The sequence below is a fragment of the Eumetopias jubatus genome, unplaced genomic scaffold (genome assembly GCF_037043125.1).
Source record: "Eumetopias jubatus isolate StellerSeaLion01/CBP00866 unplaced genomic scaffold, mEumJub1_p1.0 scaffold_5, whole genome shotgun sequence".
In the NCBI taxonomy this organism is placed as follows: Eukaryota; Metazoa; Chordata; class Mammalia; order Carnivora; family Otariidae; genus Eumetopias; species Eumetopias jubatus.
This window is the reverse complement of record NW_028274811.1, coordinates 70497011-70515047: the sequence shown is the minus strand read 5'-3', so window position 1 is coordinate 70515047 and position 18037 is coordinate 70497011.

Below are 18037 nucleotides of genomic sequence, written 5' to 3'. Positions count from 1 at the left end.
TGGTTGTGTGATACCTCAATTGGTTGCATTCACTTTTATGTTAGAAATAGGCAAAAATTATTTTACTCCATCAAATAAAATGATCTTAATTCCCTGCATATTTATAAAATTTTATATTTTTCAAAATATATAAACATTTTGAAATATTGCCCACAATTCTGTGAATTAGAGAATGGCTATTCCCACTGAGCAAGGTGGGGGATTGGCGTGACAGAGACCATGCTTTAGGTCCTCAGCAAGACAACTGCGGATCACTTCTAGCAACCACATGTTGAACCTGCTCCCTACTATCCTTCAAACCACACTCAGATGTAGTCACTGCACTGAACTGGTCGACATATGTTTGGCTTCTACAATGTGCTAGCAAGTGAACCAAGTCACAGACTGCCTGATTTCTCTTCAAGGATCCTTCCTGTGTTCCCATACAGCTACACTGATGGTGCTCTTAGTGCACCCTTTGCTCAGATTCCTTTCTAAAAAGTGAATACTATAACCAGAAATTCTAACATCTCATTTTCAGGCCCTTTTCTCAGATTTGTCCACTATGGCTTCTCCTTGCAGAAAAATATTTTCCCTCTACCCTCCCTTATTATAATTGGTATTACCAACTAGAGCAGGAGTAAAAAAAAATAAAAATAAAAAGATTCTTCTTTTTTCGTGTCAAGAAACAGTTACTCAATTTACCAGAGTTAATTAAAAAAGGTATTATGTTTCTTTTTTTCTCATGTGCTTGGGTTACAACAATTACAGATATGCATGCACGCACGCACGCGCACACGTGCACACATCCCAAAACCTTTGCCTCCAATATATTTTTCTTCATTCCTACAGTCTATAGGAGTTCTTTTTAAAGTACACTGTAATGACATAATAATCAGTCTCTATTTTAAGAGTTCAATCTCTGTTATCACCTACTTAAGAACAAATTAGGTACTATATAATAAATGGGAACTAAAATTTAAGATGTAGGAATTCCAACCGTCTATTCCTGCTGCTAATCAAATGTGAGTTCCTACTGAGACTCCCACACCATGTGGAAGAAAAGGTGTGGGTTTTGCATAAAAAAGTGGTGTCTGTATACAAAAAGACAGCTCAACTCGGTCTGAAATCTTCATCTTAAAGGACAGTTCTGAATTTCTAGCAGCCTAATAGATATGTTCTATTGAATGCCCCACTATTATCTTAAGTTCCATTTGATTTCTATCTCTCAAAATTAACTTCATTTTTTGATTGACTTGTATTCACCTCATGGGGCCAGTCTTTGATTTACTCAGGCTCAGAAGCTCAGAGCAGCCATCGGCTCATCCATATTTTCATCCCCTGCATTTAATCAGCAACTGTGTCCACCAGTTCTCTTTCAGACATCTGTCAGCTGAACCCTTCCTTTTCATCATGACCCCCTTCCTAGCCCTCACTGTTTCACACCTGGACTCCTATTTCATTTTTCTAGTTTATGTCGCTTTCTCCTCCAACAGATTATAGGCATTGCCACAAGGTCAAGACCAATGTCGCCAAAACAGTCCTTCCCCTTTGTCTACATGATGCCGGTCAAATGCCTAAAATTGGAATTCAAAACCCCCATAGTCCAATTCTAACCTGCCTTCCTCAGCTTCAACTCATATACATTCTTCTCTGACTAGACTCAGACACTTAAACCAACTTACTACGGTATGTCTTGTCATAAACTCTTTTATAAAAGGACCACAACAGCTAGAATAATTTCAGTTACTAGCAACTGAGTACTCAATTCAAAATTGCTTAAATAGGAGCTGGCTTATTACTTCACCTAACAAAAATTCTTCAAGTGGGTTTTTCTTTTTTCAGCTTTGGTTTTTTAATAGCTCAGTGATATCATTGACACGAATTTTTCTAACTTTCTGTTAAACTGTATTTGGTATATTAACCAAAACCTCCACAGATTAAATTGTGTCAAGCTCCAATCTCTAAATCATTCACTTGGTAAGAATAGTGAGATCACATCTTCTTTATCCATTCATCTGTTGAAGGGCATCTCTGTGGTTAGGTCTGACATTATTCTGATGTTTCTCCCTCTGTATGTAAGGAATCTCTTCCCCCTAACTGCCCTTAAGATAGTTTCCTTGGTTCTAAGATTTGCAAGTTTTACTATGACATGCCAGGGCATTTGTCTGTTCTCCTTGATCTTGGGAGGGGTCCTCTCTGCCTCTAGGACACGAATACAATGGAATATTACTCAGCCATCAGAAAGGATGAATACCCAACTTTTATATCAACATGGATGGGAATGGAGGAGATGATGCTAAGTGAAATAAGCAGAGAAAGTCAATTACCATATGGTTTCACTTATTTGTGGAACATATGGAATAGCATGGAGGACATTAGGAGAAGGAAGGGAAAAATGAAGGGGGGAAATCGGAGGGAGAGATGAATCACGAGAGACTATGGACTCTGAGAAACAAACTGAGAGTTTTAGAGGGGAGGTGTGTGGGGGGATGGGTTAGCCCGGTGATGGGTATCAAAGAAGGCACATATTGCTTGGAGCACTGGGTGTTATACGCAAAAGTGAATCAAGGAACACTACATCAAAAACTAATGATGTACTGTATGGTGACTAACATAACACTACAAAAAAAAAAAAAAAAAGAACAATGAGATCACTTGTAAGAGTTTAGACAAATCAAGATTCACCTATTGTAGTGGGGGAGTTCCCCGGATTTTTTGAAAGACAAAGACACTACAAAGACAAACCAGGGCTCAGTTACCAAGAATGTATAGAAAAATGCCTTTTTAGAAAGTCTAATACCAATTTGCCACTGAGTCCACCTCCCCCAGAAATCCTTATGTCCATTACATATTTACTGATTACTATTTATAAAAGTTTAATTGGTTTTAGCCGTTACAGCAGTAGACTACCTAGAGAGAGAATATATTGGTTGTAGCTGCACAACAAGAATGAGTTTATCTCATTAAAACTCTTATAACCTATTATCATCAAAATGAAGAAATACACACATAGACACACACACAACTAAACAAACAAACCAACCCACAGAGACTTATAAAATCTAGCCACGTTCATAAGACATACTATGCCATGTTAAGGCCCTAGATCAGTTCAGTCTGAATGAGGAAACTGAATTTATAGGAGCAAATGGCAGGCAAGATCCCAGTAGAAGTACTAGAAGGGCACATGAGAACAACTTAGAGTCCCTTATAATTCTATTTGCAACATAACTGTTTGCTTCAAAAATAAATCTGAAGGCACTTTCAAGATATTTTTTTCCTGTTAAGGCCAACTCTGTTACTCTCTTACACATTCATTCTTTTATTTTTCAAGATTGTGTTTTAAGAAAAATTCAGTACTCCCCAGAAAGTTCTTTAACAGCAAAACCTGTCAGCATGGGATCTTGTCAACATGTCTAGCTGGGAATAGTGAGCCATTCTTTTGCTATCACCTTATTTATTATTCTAGTTGAGAATGTTTTGTAACATATAAGTAATATGAGCTCATGGGCATCACAAAGAGAAAGATCTTATAAAAGATCTGTAAAAAGGTCTTATGTGGATATAGCTTTTCCAGTAATTAAAAGTTAAAAAAAGAGAGAGAGACAGACAGACAAAGAGAAACCCCCAAGTGGAAAACGTTGCATGGAAACCTCTTTAAAATTAGAGTTATAAACAACTAAGAGAATGATTTTTCATTGTTTCTTTTTCCTGTCTCCAGAATTCCTATAGTTTTTGTTTCTTTGCTCATTTTACTTATTTTTGGGCAAAAATAATGTATGTACCCAAAGCCTTAGATAAAATTCTGGGAAAAAAAAACAGGGGTGCCTGGGTGGCTCAGTTGGTTAAGAGTCTGCTTTCGGCTCAGGTCATGATCCAGGGTCCTGGGAGGCTCAGTTGGTTAAGAGTCTGCTTTCGGCTCAGGTCATGATCCAGGGTCCTGGGATCGAGCCTCGCATCCTGCTCTCTGCTCAGCGGGGAGCCTGCTTCTCCCCTGACCCCTGCTTGTGCTCACTCTCTTGCTCTCTCTATCTCAAATAAACAAAGAAAAATCTTTAAAAAAAAATCTTCTACTCCAATAAAAGCAATGGTAAAGACTACCAATTACCTTGGATTCCTTCCTACATACTAATCACTGCAGACACATGATGGGCACCTTCCACATCTCCAGCCTACTGAAATTATGCTCAAGTATCTGGAGAAGAATGAACTCTGACAACAAAGGCTAAAAATATGAATTCTATCACACTCAAACTTCTCATGCCTTTCTCTGTGGTGGTCTTATTTATTTGACTCACAAGAGGACAGCTATCTTCTGTGTTTTTACTCTCTTATTTTTCAATTTCCTTGTCTGCTTACCTGCCTCCACAAATCAAGCTGTTTGTTGGACACTCTGTGTCCAGTGGGAGAAGCTAGAACTGAGGGGTAGTTCTCTGGGCCAGATACTTCCGTGGGAATTCACAAGCAATTGCTGAAGCCAACTGGATGCTCTTTGCACTGAAAATTTATCAGCAGGGCCACCTCCCTCCGAGTGAGAAGCATCACTCTCTGTCTGTATGACATTTCATCAAGGGCTACCCCACTGCAAAGTGGCCTAGAGCCCAAAGATTTGTAGCCCTTCCGATCCACAGACAAAGCCATTTCTCAAGAACCTACAAATGTCAAAGCGATGGTGGGTCATGATGAGCCCTGCTGTCAGCAAGATGCTGCGTGAGAACCAGCACTCCCCTCTGACGTATAGGCCTTACCCTGAGGCTCGCTTTGTCAGACTCTTTATGGTGAGCCGGTTCTCAAGGCACACACTGCTACTTTCAGTCCTGCTTACTTTAGGATATCTGTAGTATGCCTGATATTTTACCTTTTCAAAACATAACTGTAAATAAAGACACAGTCTAACCTTACAGATACAGTTCTCACAGATACAGTTCAAATTCAGCTCAATCTCATTGTGACCCTGGGTAAATCATTCACCATTGCAAAGCCTCAGCTTCTGTGTATGATTATGTGAAGTAATACTTTTTCACAGGGCTGTACAGATCGAACACAATGCCTACTGTTTCTAACACAGCCTCTAGGATATCCTAAATACTAAATCTTATGTTTTTCATTCTAGAAGCTTCCCAAATGCCAATGAAAATCAGTGATGCGAGAGCATGTAAAAAGAAAATAGAGCTGTATCTGATCCTTCCTACCAAAAGTTTCTGTGCTACGTACCTGCCCAGAAAATACACCTAAGATGTCACAATAGCAAATAGCATGAATTACAAATTGGTTTCAGTACTTAATTGAGACTCTAATTCAACTGGCAGATTGGTTAACAGTCACTGTAATATTGGGTCTATTTGAAAGTAGAAACATATTTAAGAAATTTTAAGGATGTCTAAAAGCAGTATATTAAACTTTGTTGACTGTTGTATATGTTTAAACATGTATACTGAAGTAACAGCTACTCACAGAAATTAAGAAAAAATTAACAATAATGAATTGTGTGAACCCACCAAAAACATTCCTCATTCCTTTATGTCACATGCCTAATCACTCATACACCCACCCACCCACACACCCACACCCCCCCCACACACACACACTTACATTAAACTTTGTCATTTAAACGTGATCTATTATTCTTCAAGGCAAATTCCTTAAGTTTTTTAAGAAAACACACAATATATAATAGCTGCTTTTTAAATTATCATTAATATTGTTGTTGATTATGATTAGGAAGTGTGCTGGAACCTGGAATAAAGTAACAGTTCCACCCACATTCTTGTTTGAGTACCTTAATATGTGACACATCTAGTTTGCTTACCCCAATTAGTAGGGTTATTTTTGTGTATCTTTTTTTTATTTATTATAAATTCTTAAAGCAATCAGGTAAGACCAAAAAGCTGGTAACTCAAAAAACTGGCAACAAAAGGAGACACCAAGAAAAACATATAGCCCATCATATTTAAGAACATATGAAGAACTCTGGCAAATATGGAACCGTTATGTTTCGGAAACTTTATATAAAGTCAGGCAAGCTTGGAAGATCCCAGTAGAAACAGGGTTTACCTGTCAACTGTCTTTATGAGAAAGGGGGTAGGTCGTCTAAAACGTATATATTTGGCAGCCATTTTGCAATTGATCCCCAAAATTGAAAAGTCCGTATCTTTTGACTCAAGAGTAGTGCTCGATCCCACTGTCTGGAGATTTTTTTCAAAAAGAAAGACTTGCAATTTTTGATGTAAGAAATGTTATAAACCTGATTATACATTTGCTATTATTTACTCAATGATACACGAATTGCACTACCTTGGTTATTCAGTATACTTAGAATAAATAATACTTTATCCTCAATGTTGAACAATATTATTTCTGCAGAATTTAACCAACTGTTACAAACCACATCCTTATTTATACCTGTTTGACTGTACTGTGTAAAATGTAGTCCACTTTAAAAAAGAGAAGTTTAAGAGATGTTTTTAAATGCTAACTTTCCATCTTCCATCAAAGTATTTTAACGGTGTTGCAGTATTAGTATTTTTATAACTCACCAACCTAAAAGTAAGCTCTCATATCTGCCCAGTTAATAAGGCTCTACATAAATATGTACTATTGCCCCCAATACAATCACAAAAACATATTTATGCAGCACCGTGTTTTAAAACGCCCACGATTGATTTCTCCACAGGGCTTGCTTGTCACAGCGCTTTGTTAACGTACCCACTACAGTACAGTATATCAGACAACTTTGCCTTGCATTGTCAATTAGAAAAAAAAATAATAATAACCAAAGTAGTTTGCCTTCCAAATTCTTAGCTGCCCCAATGCTGAAAGCCAATGATGTGTAGAAAAGAAAAACCCTCATAACTCCTTGCCTGATAAATGAGTAGGGAGAATTTGACAGATCAGAACGAGATGAAGCAGCCTAAAACATTTGGCACAATGTGCGTCTGGCATACAGAGACTGCCTGTCAAATGCCTATGACTCCATACAGCAGCTAGGGACCCTATGGAGCAGCAGATGGGCCATTAAGGTAGTATTAATGTAGATGCCATCAGTTTTCAGTTCTGACTGGGACATACTCTTTAGAACTATGAGCAGCTGCTGCCATTTATTGTGACAGCTTCCTGCTAACTTTTGCCAACTGGCACAATCTGACTCTTTGTACCTGAGCTATTAAATGTGTGACTTCCACCATTTTATTCCTCTAGAGAACGCTTCTAATAATCCTCTAAAGAAGGAACGAAGCATTTATCACCAAAGTGAATATACATACCATGCAGTTCTATTGTACCACACTCCTGCCCAGTGTACTTTACAGACCTTATAGTAATACATTCTTATTAAAACTAAGCATAGATCTTTTCGTATATATGGAAATGCTAAACTGAAAATGATCATTCATATTAGGCCTAAATCTTTAATGTAATATTGATGTACTTAACTATTAAGTAACCGGAACCCTTTATCTCTTAAACTATTAGTTCCCTGATGAGCAAATTTTTTTTAAAAGTCAAGTGAAATACAGTAGTAATAAATTAACAAACCAAAAGTAAGCTATTTCGTGGCTCTCTAAATATAGGTAAATATTTTCATCTCAAAATGTTCAGATACACCTGGTGGTTTATTAAATATGTGTAAAAAAACTTTAGGTGTATGAATAGATTTAAAAGCTCCATATCTGAATAATGTTTCTACTAGAGATCATGAAGAATGCATTATAAACGATGGTAATTGTGTATTTATCACCTGCAAAATAATTTCCACAGACTATGCAACCAAACTATTGGCAGAAGCAACACTCTGCTGCCTTCTTTTCATCCAGCTAGACTTCTAGGGATACACTGCACCATTTTTTATTATGTCGAACAAGAAAGCTCACAGCACAGCACAGCATACGGTTTGTCAGACAATAAAAACTGCAGCAAGTCATTATAAAAATGGCTGGCAGACATATTCATTATGCTGAGCTAACGTCTTTTCTGCATCAAATATCTCTACAATCTGACCAATAATCTATGTGTGAGATTTCTGAACATATCTAACCCTCTCAATACCATATTTCATGGGAAGCTTCTGTCTGTGCATTTATACATCTACACACACACAACAATATACAGACAAATACTAAATCTAATAAGGCCATTAAAATTCCTAAGTTCACTTTGATACATGTAATAATGAGAATGCATCTATCAGAATGCATAATAAAGTTGCAGAGCTGTTGACATTGATCACACAGCGTTTGAAATGCTTTTACGGTACATAAAAGAAAAATTGTAGAAAAAAACCTTTAAGGGGTCCCATGTTACATGTAAAGGAAATATGTGAAATAACGATGATGGGAATAGACCGAAGAATGGTCCATGGCATCGCGATGTCAAGGCACCCTCAGTGACTCTCATGTATTCTTCCATGAACAAATCTATGACATTTGTCAGGATTTCAGAAGTTCCTTTTTACTATCTGTGAGTGTGTGTGTGTATGCCCGTGTGTGTTTATATGCACTGACTTGCCTTTGCATATTATTTCTAAAGGAATTGGAAGGTCTTTACTTTGGGGAAACTCCAAAGAATAACCGTGATATCATGGAAATGGACCTAAAGAACAATATTACTGAAAGTGAGTGTGATTTACAAAAATGCAAAAAAACAAACAAACAAAAAAAACCACACACACACAAAACAAAAACACCATGCTAAAATTATTATGTTAAAACCCAAAGCCTAACTATAAAAGACATGTTAAATTTTTTATTTATTCGTTAATTTTAGTAGTTATGTTGATCTATTTTAAAGTTACATGGTTTATTTTCATTGTTGTTTTGTTTAACATTTCAGCTTTCTCACAGTATCTTTCACTTCATCTAAGAGCACTGAAATCATAATATCACACGAACTTGTTTTAAACGTTTGACTAGAGTGGTCCTAAGTGAGAAAGTTTTCTAACAGTAGCTACCTTGTGTACACCTTTCATAGGTTCACAAAAAGGAATCGCATTCAACTTTGTAAAAAATAGGCAAAACCTAAAATGATTTTTGAAAATTCTCCATTACTTACTTTGACTTGGTATCAAATTAAAGATGCCACAATATGGCAAAGATTTTGAAGATAACTTAATAATGCCCCTGAAAAAAATTTTATTGTACAAATATGAGTACTGCTTACACCTAGCACCTGTAGCAGTGTTCCCTTGGAGGAGCATTTACCTGGGCTTTGGCAAGGAAGGAGTATGATCTTTCTTCATCGGGAAACCAAGGTCCACGAGATGAAACTACCATACTCTCTCTGTTGGACAAAAACAAATAAATCCATTTTAAAAAAGAGTCTGGAGAACAATTCTTTTCAGAGGAATTGAGAGTTTTTACAATACCATGCTACTATAATAAATCTGGAACCAATGCCTGAGAATTGCAGTACACATGTATTTGCAAGGAGAACTAAATTCAGAAAGAACTACATGAAGTCTACATTCTTGGTCTTACTTTAAGGAGTGGTGATTTTATATTTTTAAAGATGTGTTTTAGATATGTTATTTTCAAGGAAAAATCTAAATAAAATATTTTTACAAAAACCAAAAGATGGAAAGGCTGTTTATCTCTTCCAATAAGTGATTAAATCGTTACTTATAAAATATAATTCTATTTTTTTGTTTTGTTTTGTTTTGTCTTAATAAGAACATTTAGTTTTGTGACCAGGGCTAGGAATTGGGCTGAGATTTTTGAGACTCGTGATTTAAAATGTTTATTGAGGAGCTAAGAATAAGGAACTCTACCTTTCAGGTTCTATCTGCAGGGCTGGCTTTGTAAGGCATGGTGGCATCCTGTGCAGTAGTGCAGTAAAATCAATGAATATATGTAACATCAAGGATATTTATCTATTATGTTTTTCAAACACAGAGGTAGTGAAAATGTTTTACTAAAAATCTATGCACAGAATCTACAATCTTCAAATCTCTGAGGCATCTTCCTGTAGAGGAAACACTTATATTTCTAATCTGGTTCAAACTGCTATTGTCACTATTATTTCCATTGAAATAGTTCAGTGAACTACGAAAAGCATGTAAAGAGGTAAAATCTGAAAGCCCTAAAGACAAAATATACTTGAAGATTTATCATTTTTAATAAAAATAAATGAATCTCTATTGTGACTTTTTTAAAGTTAGCAGAGAAGGACTGGAAATCAATAGTCTTGAAATAAATGAAATCAGCCCCTATGCTTTCATTTTATAATCTACAGGAACAGGAAGACTCCATTGCCCATCCTAGATGTTTGTAATAAATTAAGATCATATGATATTTGAATATAACATGTGACAGACTAAGGGTCAATAATATTGTAAGTACCAAAAGTATAAAATATATCCACAACCCTACTCTATCCATAAACAGGTACTGTTGATTTTTTTAAATGCCAAAAGATAGATTTTTTTAAAAATAACTTCATCTTTTTATCAGTGTGCATATTTTATAAATTTCACAAGCATATCAATATCCTCTGTGATTCAGGTAAAGTAAACAGAAATAATTGGAATGGGGACAGTTGAATTATTAGAGATTTACTTAGCAAGAACAGTACACTCTAGGTAAAGAAAGTTCCATCGGTAGTGATTTCTCAGAAAATTAATAATGTTACAATGTTTTTTTTTTCTTTGCCTTTTAACCTTCACGGAAATAGTTTTTCTAGAAAAGTGTTATTAAATATGTATAGGAACCTTAAGTTGAAGACAAGTTACACTCTTGCATGTTTTTACTTAGCTCTTCACTCTTATCTGATAAGGACAAAAGTAAAAAATTCTCAAGTACCAACAAAGGCATTTAAGTTATGATATTATTTTCCCTTGAATTTGAAAACTAAACTGGGCTTTGAGTGATCTTCCTTCTTCACAACAACCACAGGGCACAGGTAAGCACAAATACAGATAAAAGGGAATAAAATTGAGATTTGCCCTAATCATCATTCACCAAACTTTATCTGTCCCCATTTTTTCATAACTCTGATTATATCATACTTCCCCTTGAAACCTTTACAAACCATCTTAACTAGTCCTCATTCAATTTACAATTCAATCATGTAGAGAAAAAAATTCTTTATTTAGCCTAGAACCACATTAGTCTTCCTCCTAACCTCAAGTTCATAGTTATCAGGAAAAAATAAGCAAGCAACCAAGAAATTAAAAGGCTATATAAATACAAAGAACAACCTGATGGTTGCCAGAGTGACAGGGCGGGGGAGATGAGCAAAATGGGTGAAGGGGAGTAAGAAATACAGGTTTCTGGTTATGGAATGAATAAGTCACAGGAATAAAAAGTCCCACATAGGGAATACAGTCAATGATATTGTAATAGGAACCTATGGTGACAGAGAGAGCTATACCTGTGAGCAGCACAGCACAATGTGTAAGCTTGTCCAATCACTACGTTGTACACTGGAAACTAATATAACATTGTGCGTCAACTATACTCAAATAAAAAAAATAGTTAAAAAAAATAAGAGGTGCTGTTTAAAAAAAGAAATAAACAGGTTGGTTTTTAAAGCCTAAACTAAGTAATGATATAGCCAGTTTAAGAGGTATTTATTGCCTTGAATAATACTTCTGTTTCTCAGCCTCTCTGCTCCATGTTTTTCTGTAAGATGAAGTCCAGGTGGGACCAGGCACTCAGGTGAAAAGTCCCCTGCCACCTCCAGGCCCTAAGGTTATATGGGTGTTGCTTGCCCAGAGGCCTTGGAAGGGGAGAGTTCTGATGGTATGATCTAATCTGACATCTCAGTCTCTTTGGAAGTGAGCAACGTTCATGTACTATTGGGCTTCATCTAGGCTCAGACTGGTGGTACAAGAATCCTTTCATTTAATCTTGGACAATCCAATCTGTAGCCATCGCACAGCAAAGTCCTTCTGGTGACCCCCTGTCAGGTTAGTCAGGTTTCCCCTGTGATAATGTTGCATACAAAACTCCTCTTCCGCATCTCAGTGTCCTACAAAAACATTTATTTTTCTTGCTCAAAGGTTCATGGTTTGGTGTGGCTGGCTCTGCTTTAGGTTACAGATCTGGTTCAGATTTTTTTCATGTGTTTTTTTGTTTGTTTGTTTTTTTGAGAATCGGTCGCTATCCAGAGTAGGATCTTTCCATGATGGATAGCAGAAGAGCAAGAGGGGCCAACAGAAACATGCAACGCTTCTTAAGACAGGGGTGCTTGGGTGGCTCAACTGGTTGAGCATCTGACTCTTGGTTTCGGCTCAGGTCATGATCTCTGGGTCCTGGGATCCAGCCCCATATCGGGCTCTGTGATCTGTGGGGAGTCTCCTTGAGGATTCTCTCTCTCCCTCTCCCTTTGCCCCTCTCCCCACTCGTGCTCTCTCTCTCTGTCTCTCTCTAAAATAAATAAATGAATCTTTAAAAAATATATTTCTGGGTTCTAGAGGGGAGGAGGGTGGGTGGATGGGTTAGCCTGGTGATAGGTATTAAAAAGGGCACGTACTGCGTGGAGCACTGGGTGTTATGCACAAACAATGAATCATGGAACACTACATCAAGAACTAATGATATAATGTATGGTGATTAACATAACAATAAAAAATTTAAAAATATATATATATTTCTGGCTCAGAAATAGCATACTGTCACTTCTTCCCAGAGCCCACTGGCTAAAAAATCATATGGCCAAGCCAAAATCATTGGAGGGGAGATGTGTATGATCCATATACTAGTGTCAGAAGCACTGATAATTTACACTAAACAGTGCGAATACATACTTCTACGGCATAAGCTAGTGCGATATTAGGTAGAGTAATTCAATTCACCATACCTCCTGTGTAAAACTCTCTGGACTGCTTGTCATCTGGTTCTTGGTCTTATCTCTATTCCACTAGCTAAGCTCAGGTCTTCCTGTTACCCCGCCACCAGGAGCTGCTATGCTGATGTAACTGAGTCCCTGCCCTCTCCTCCCCACACATCTATTGAACGCTACTTTCCCCCTCTCTAAATGTGAGATAGGAGACACTTTGACTGGTTCTTTTCTCTGTTTCGCTTTTGGTGGGGTTTTTTTGTTTTGTTTTGGTTTGGTTTGGTTTTGGTTTTTGTTGTTGTTGTTGTTGTTGTTCACAGTTTCTAATAATATCACACTCAACTAGAAAAGAACAAATTTCCACTACATCATATTCTCTTTCTTTGCTACTCCAAATTCCTGGGAAACACTAAATGGTAAAGGGGATATTTTCTTTATGTATTAGAGGAATTCCATGACCCAGATCCCCCAGGATCAATACTACATAAAAAAAAAAATGAGAGAATTTGGAAAAATTTCCCTCAAGACCATTGCCTTGATTGCAGAGCTAGTTACCAGATCTGTAATCCTATTTTTTAAATATCAGAAGCTAAATACCCACTAAGTTTTTCTCATTACATTTCTTTATAACACATACTTATCTAGACATTTGATGGCTAGGGAGAAGGTTATATTTTCTAGAAAGCAAAAGATTCAAAAGCATAGTAAAGTTTTATATTGACTTTCTATTTATGTAGAAGGTTATTTTTTCTTTTATTTTTCAACTGTCAACTCCTTGAGGGTAGAATATATTGTACAGAGGTTTTCTCCTTGGAAATAATTAGATTAACAATTAGAGCAAAAGCCATTAAATAATATAAGTAAGACAATAAAAAATGTTGCCTGGAAGTTGATTCCTGGTTAAAGAAATACTGTTTGCAATAACACTTTCACCCTCATACTATAATGAGGCGTGCAAGGGGAATAAGGAAAAAGAGCAGAAAGAAATGATTCTAGAAGACCAGCTAAGGCAGTAAGTAGGGAAGAACAGAATCATCGTGCTCAGGGAAGACATTTTAAAAACTGAAAAAAAAAATACCTTAATCTATATTATAATACACTTAACATATATTTAAAAAGAGATAAGGTAGTGGAAATACACTATTTGATACTATAGTGTTGAATACATGTCATTAGACTTTTGTCCAAACCCACAGAATGTACACTACCACCAAGAAAGAACACTAATGTAAAGTATGGATTTGGGGTGATAATGATATATCAGTTTAGGCTCAGCAATTGTACCAAATGTATCACTCTCTTCTAACATATAAAAGGTCTTGGGGCGCCTGGGTGGCTCAGTCGGTTAAGCATCTGCCTTCGGCTCAGGTCGTGATCCCAGGGTCCTGGGATTGAGTCCCTCATCAGGATCCCCACTCTGCAGGGAGCCTGCTTATCCCTCTGCCTCTGCCTCTCTCTCTCTCTCTCTCTCTCTCTCTCTCTCTCTCTGCCTCTCATGAACAAATAAATAAAATCTTTAAAAAATAAAATATAAAAGGTCTTAGAGAGAGAGGGGTAAAAAAATAAATAAATAAAAACCAGTCTTACCCATCAGTCCAAGAATCTGTAAATGATAGATTTTGTTTTACATTCTTCAACATCAAAAAATTCAGGCTTGTTTTGAAGGGAGATGATCATGAAGAGATCTTATACACCCAATTTTCTGGTTATAAAAAGTATTATTCTGGGAAGCATTACCAGAAGAGAACAGCCTGATCTGGTTTATGACAATATGCATAAGTAAAGTCCAAAGTAATGCTGTTAGGGGAAGAATATTTTTTAAAGATTTTATTTATTTATTTATTTTAGAGAGAATGAGAGAGAGCACACACGAGTGGGGGGAGGGGCAGAGGGAGAGAGAGAAAGGGAGAGAAGCAGACTCCACACTGAGCGTGGAGCCCAGTGCAGGTCAGGGCTCGATCTCAGGACCCTGATATCATGACCTGAGCCAAAATCAAGAGTCAGACACTTCACTGACTGAGCCACCCAGGCATCCCCAGAGGGAGAATATTTTTTTTATACACCTGCTGGAGTATCCAAAATATTTCATTTTGTTACCTTTTAATTGGTAGGACTTAATTTTATTCAGAATATTGGTATTGTAATTCAATCTACTTTCATGTCCATTTCTATTGAAGGTTAGGGCTTAATATGCATACTGTGTAATGTGATGCCAGTAATAATTTGCCAATGCCTATTGATTATTAAATATCTTTCGATAAAATGATCAATACAGAAGTATTATAAATTAGGTATAAATATTACCGATTTCACAACATAGAATTCAATTCTTACATTTGTTATCCAATGTTCTCTTTTTAGAGGCAAGGACACAGCACTATTTCCAACAGACCACTGGCCATCCCATCATACCTGTGATATGCTTGCTGGCAAAAGATCTTTCCTCAAATAAGCAACACATTTTGTTTTTAAAATGAATTATTTTGAAATACTCAAAAATACATGTGACATTAAAATATGAGTATAATTTAAATTTGTTTTATATTTTAAATGAATCCAAGTATTTTTCAAAAGTTATTTTTAATACTTCAAAGTTTTTGGCACTTAGTTCATACTGGTGACATTTAATTATAGATAAAAAATGTTCTGTAAAAAAAAAGACAAAAACATATGTACAAAGACAGCAATCTATCTTAAAAATCTTTTATTTTTGTTGGTTTTTTCCCAATAATTAAAATGTTACCATAACCTCTGATATCTATTTGAGTGGTGTATGCTCCAGAAAAATTCTTCTGAATTGTAGCAGGAAAAAAAGAAAATCAATGTATGTCTCTAGAAAGTGACCCTTTAATAATAGATTTGTTCTCCCTGGGGGAAAGTTTCCTAAATTCTAGGATTTTTTTTTCCTCTCTCCTCCAACCAGTGAACGCTTTATACATATTGGAAATTCATCCTAGATCCCTTATGGTTTTTACAAGTGTTGTATCACTGCTCTGTCAATTCATTAATAACAGGAAAAAATCCTGCTTTATTGAGCACTTGTTGTATGCTAGATACTCTGTCAGATGCTTAACATGGCTTATCTACCTTAATCCTTATAAAAGCCTTATGAAAAGGAAACCAAAAAAAGGAGAGAGATTGATTATGTTACAGCAAATCCAATCAATTATTACACCATTTGAACTGTATTCTTTAAAAATGCCTTGGTGATGTTTAAAAGCCAATGTGACAGTAGCGAAGGAGTGGAAATGGCAGGAGGGAAGAAAGAGGAAAGGCACAAAAAGGTTAAGAATGCTAGTGTTGGAGAATCTCTGAAAAGGAAAAAGGAATGTGGCCTTTCTGGGGAAGATTTTCTGCCTCGCCTGCTACCGCTCAAGAACCTCGAGTGGTATTGCTCACGGATATGTATTTCAACATTGTTATCTAGATTTCCTTCCAGAAAGGCATCAGAAATTTTTATGCAAAATATTGTTTTCTCCATTTTGTAATATGTGTGTGTGTGTGTGTGTGTGTGTGTGTGTGTGATGAGAAAGTAAAAGACTACAATATTTTCACTTTCCTAATCAGAAGTTCAATAAGACAGAATTCTACCATTGCTGAAAAACAGGGTGTTCACCCTGCTTCAAGTCAAAATCCAAATAAGGAATTTGACCTTATATATATCAAAACTTCAACCATTCTCATGCCCTTTCAGACAGTAATTAAATTTCTTAAAATCTAAAATAAGAAAGTGATACCAAATTCAGACAAAATTTTATATGCAAAAGTATTTAGTATATTTTTATAGAGAGCAGCAAAGCACTGGAAAAAGACTACCTGCTCAAAATAGCAAAATGTTAAAATATATATAATAAATATATATTCCATATATGTAATAATAACATGTATATGAAAATTGCACATATAGAAAGATGTTTTAGAGCCTTAAGGAATTTACATGGAATCATATAACACTATACAGAAAGCACAAGATTTAATATTGTACAAAAATTGAGATGGCTATGATTACATAAGACAAAAATGTTAAGATAAGGGACCGATTCCTACATCTTTGGGGAGTTATCTCTAAGTAATGGGATTGTGTTTGTTTTTTTTCCCGCCCTGGTATTTTTCTGTATTTTCTACAATGAGAAGTTACTACTTTTGTTTTCAAAAATGACACTTAAAATTACCAAAAAAAACCCCTTACCTTGCTGTCCCATGTACCCTTTATGAAACTAGACAAAATAATTTTCTTGAATAAAAGTAAAAGAATTCACCATTTTAAAAGTGATTAGATCTTTTAGAATTTTTTCACAAAATCCTTGCACACATTTTTCTGTTTTAGATTCTACTTTAACAAATTTCAAAATCATTTAATAAAAATAAATCTTTGTGAATAAGTCATTCTTTTATTTTTCAGAAGCAAAAATGACAAGTCACAACTCGCCTTTGGAAAAGGCATTAAAGAATATTGGGGTAACAAGATATCTATCTTATCTCATGGAGACAGTAGCCTAAGACTCAATTATCACACAGCTCGCAAAGAAAGTCCAATTAAATAAATCTCAGAATAATATGCTTTTAAGTAAAACAACAAAACAAAAAATATCAACAAAAAGTTATAAAGAATCCATAAAGTGGTATATGAAGAAAAAGGAAAATCTGGAAATCCACATACTGAGAGTGCTCTATTGAAATCAAGGAAGCCCAAATCTGTTTCTTTTTAAAAATATTTATGGATATAACTATGTTTTTCTAAATGTCCCATTAGTAATACTCAGTCTTGTAAGTCTGGTTCCATAATAATCTATAATGTAAGTACTTCCATCTGAAGGTCCAATGATCTGCATTGAAATAAGAATGAAATCAGTTAGGCTCCCAATTCCACAAAACCCTACAGTGCAAAACTAACAAACCCAGGGCAGGGTATCCAAGGTAAACTCGATCTGCTCCCAACCATCCAAGGAAAAGAGACAGCGCAACTGCCACTTTGTATGAAACACATTTTACTGGAAATGAAGTTGGTTTCCTCAAGCCTATATCTTGCCGAAATGTAAATGGCTATTAATAAAAATAAATCTTAATAATTGACTTTATTTTACACACAGGAAATGATTGACTTAGGATAATATTAGAGAAGAATAAATATGATTGAAATATACTTAAATAGCTATCATAAGTCAAAGAATATAGTCTTCAAAAGTGTACCTAATAATGTATAAGTAATATATGTACTGGGACATAGCTTTGCTAAGTGCTCTATTATATCATTATAGAAAAGTCCACTAAAAGAATACCTTTT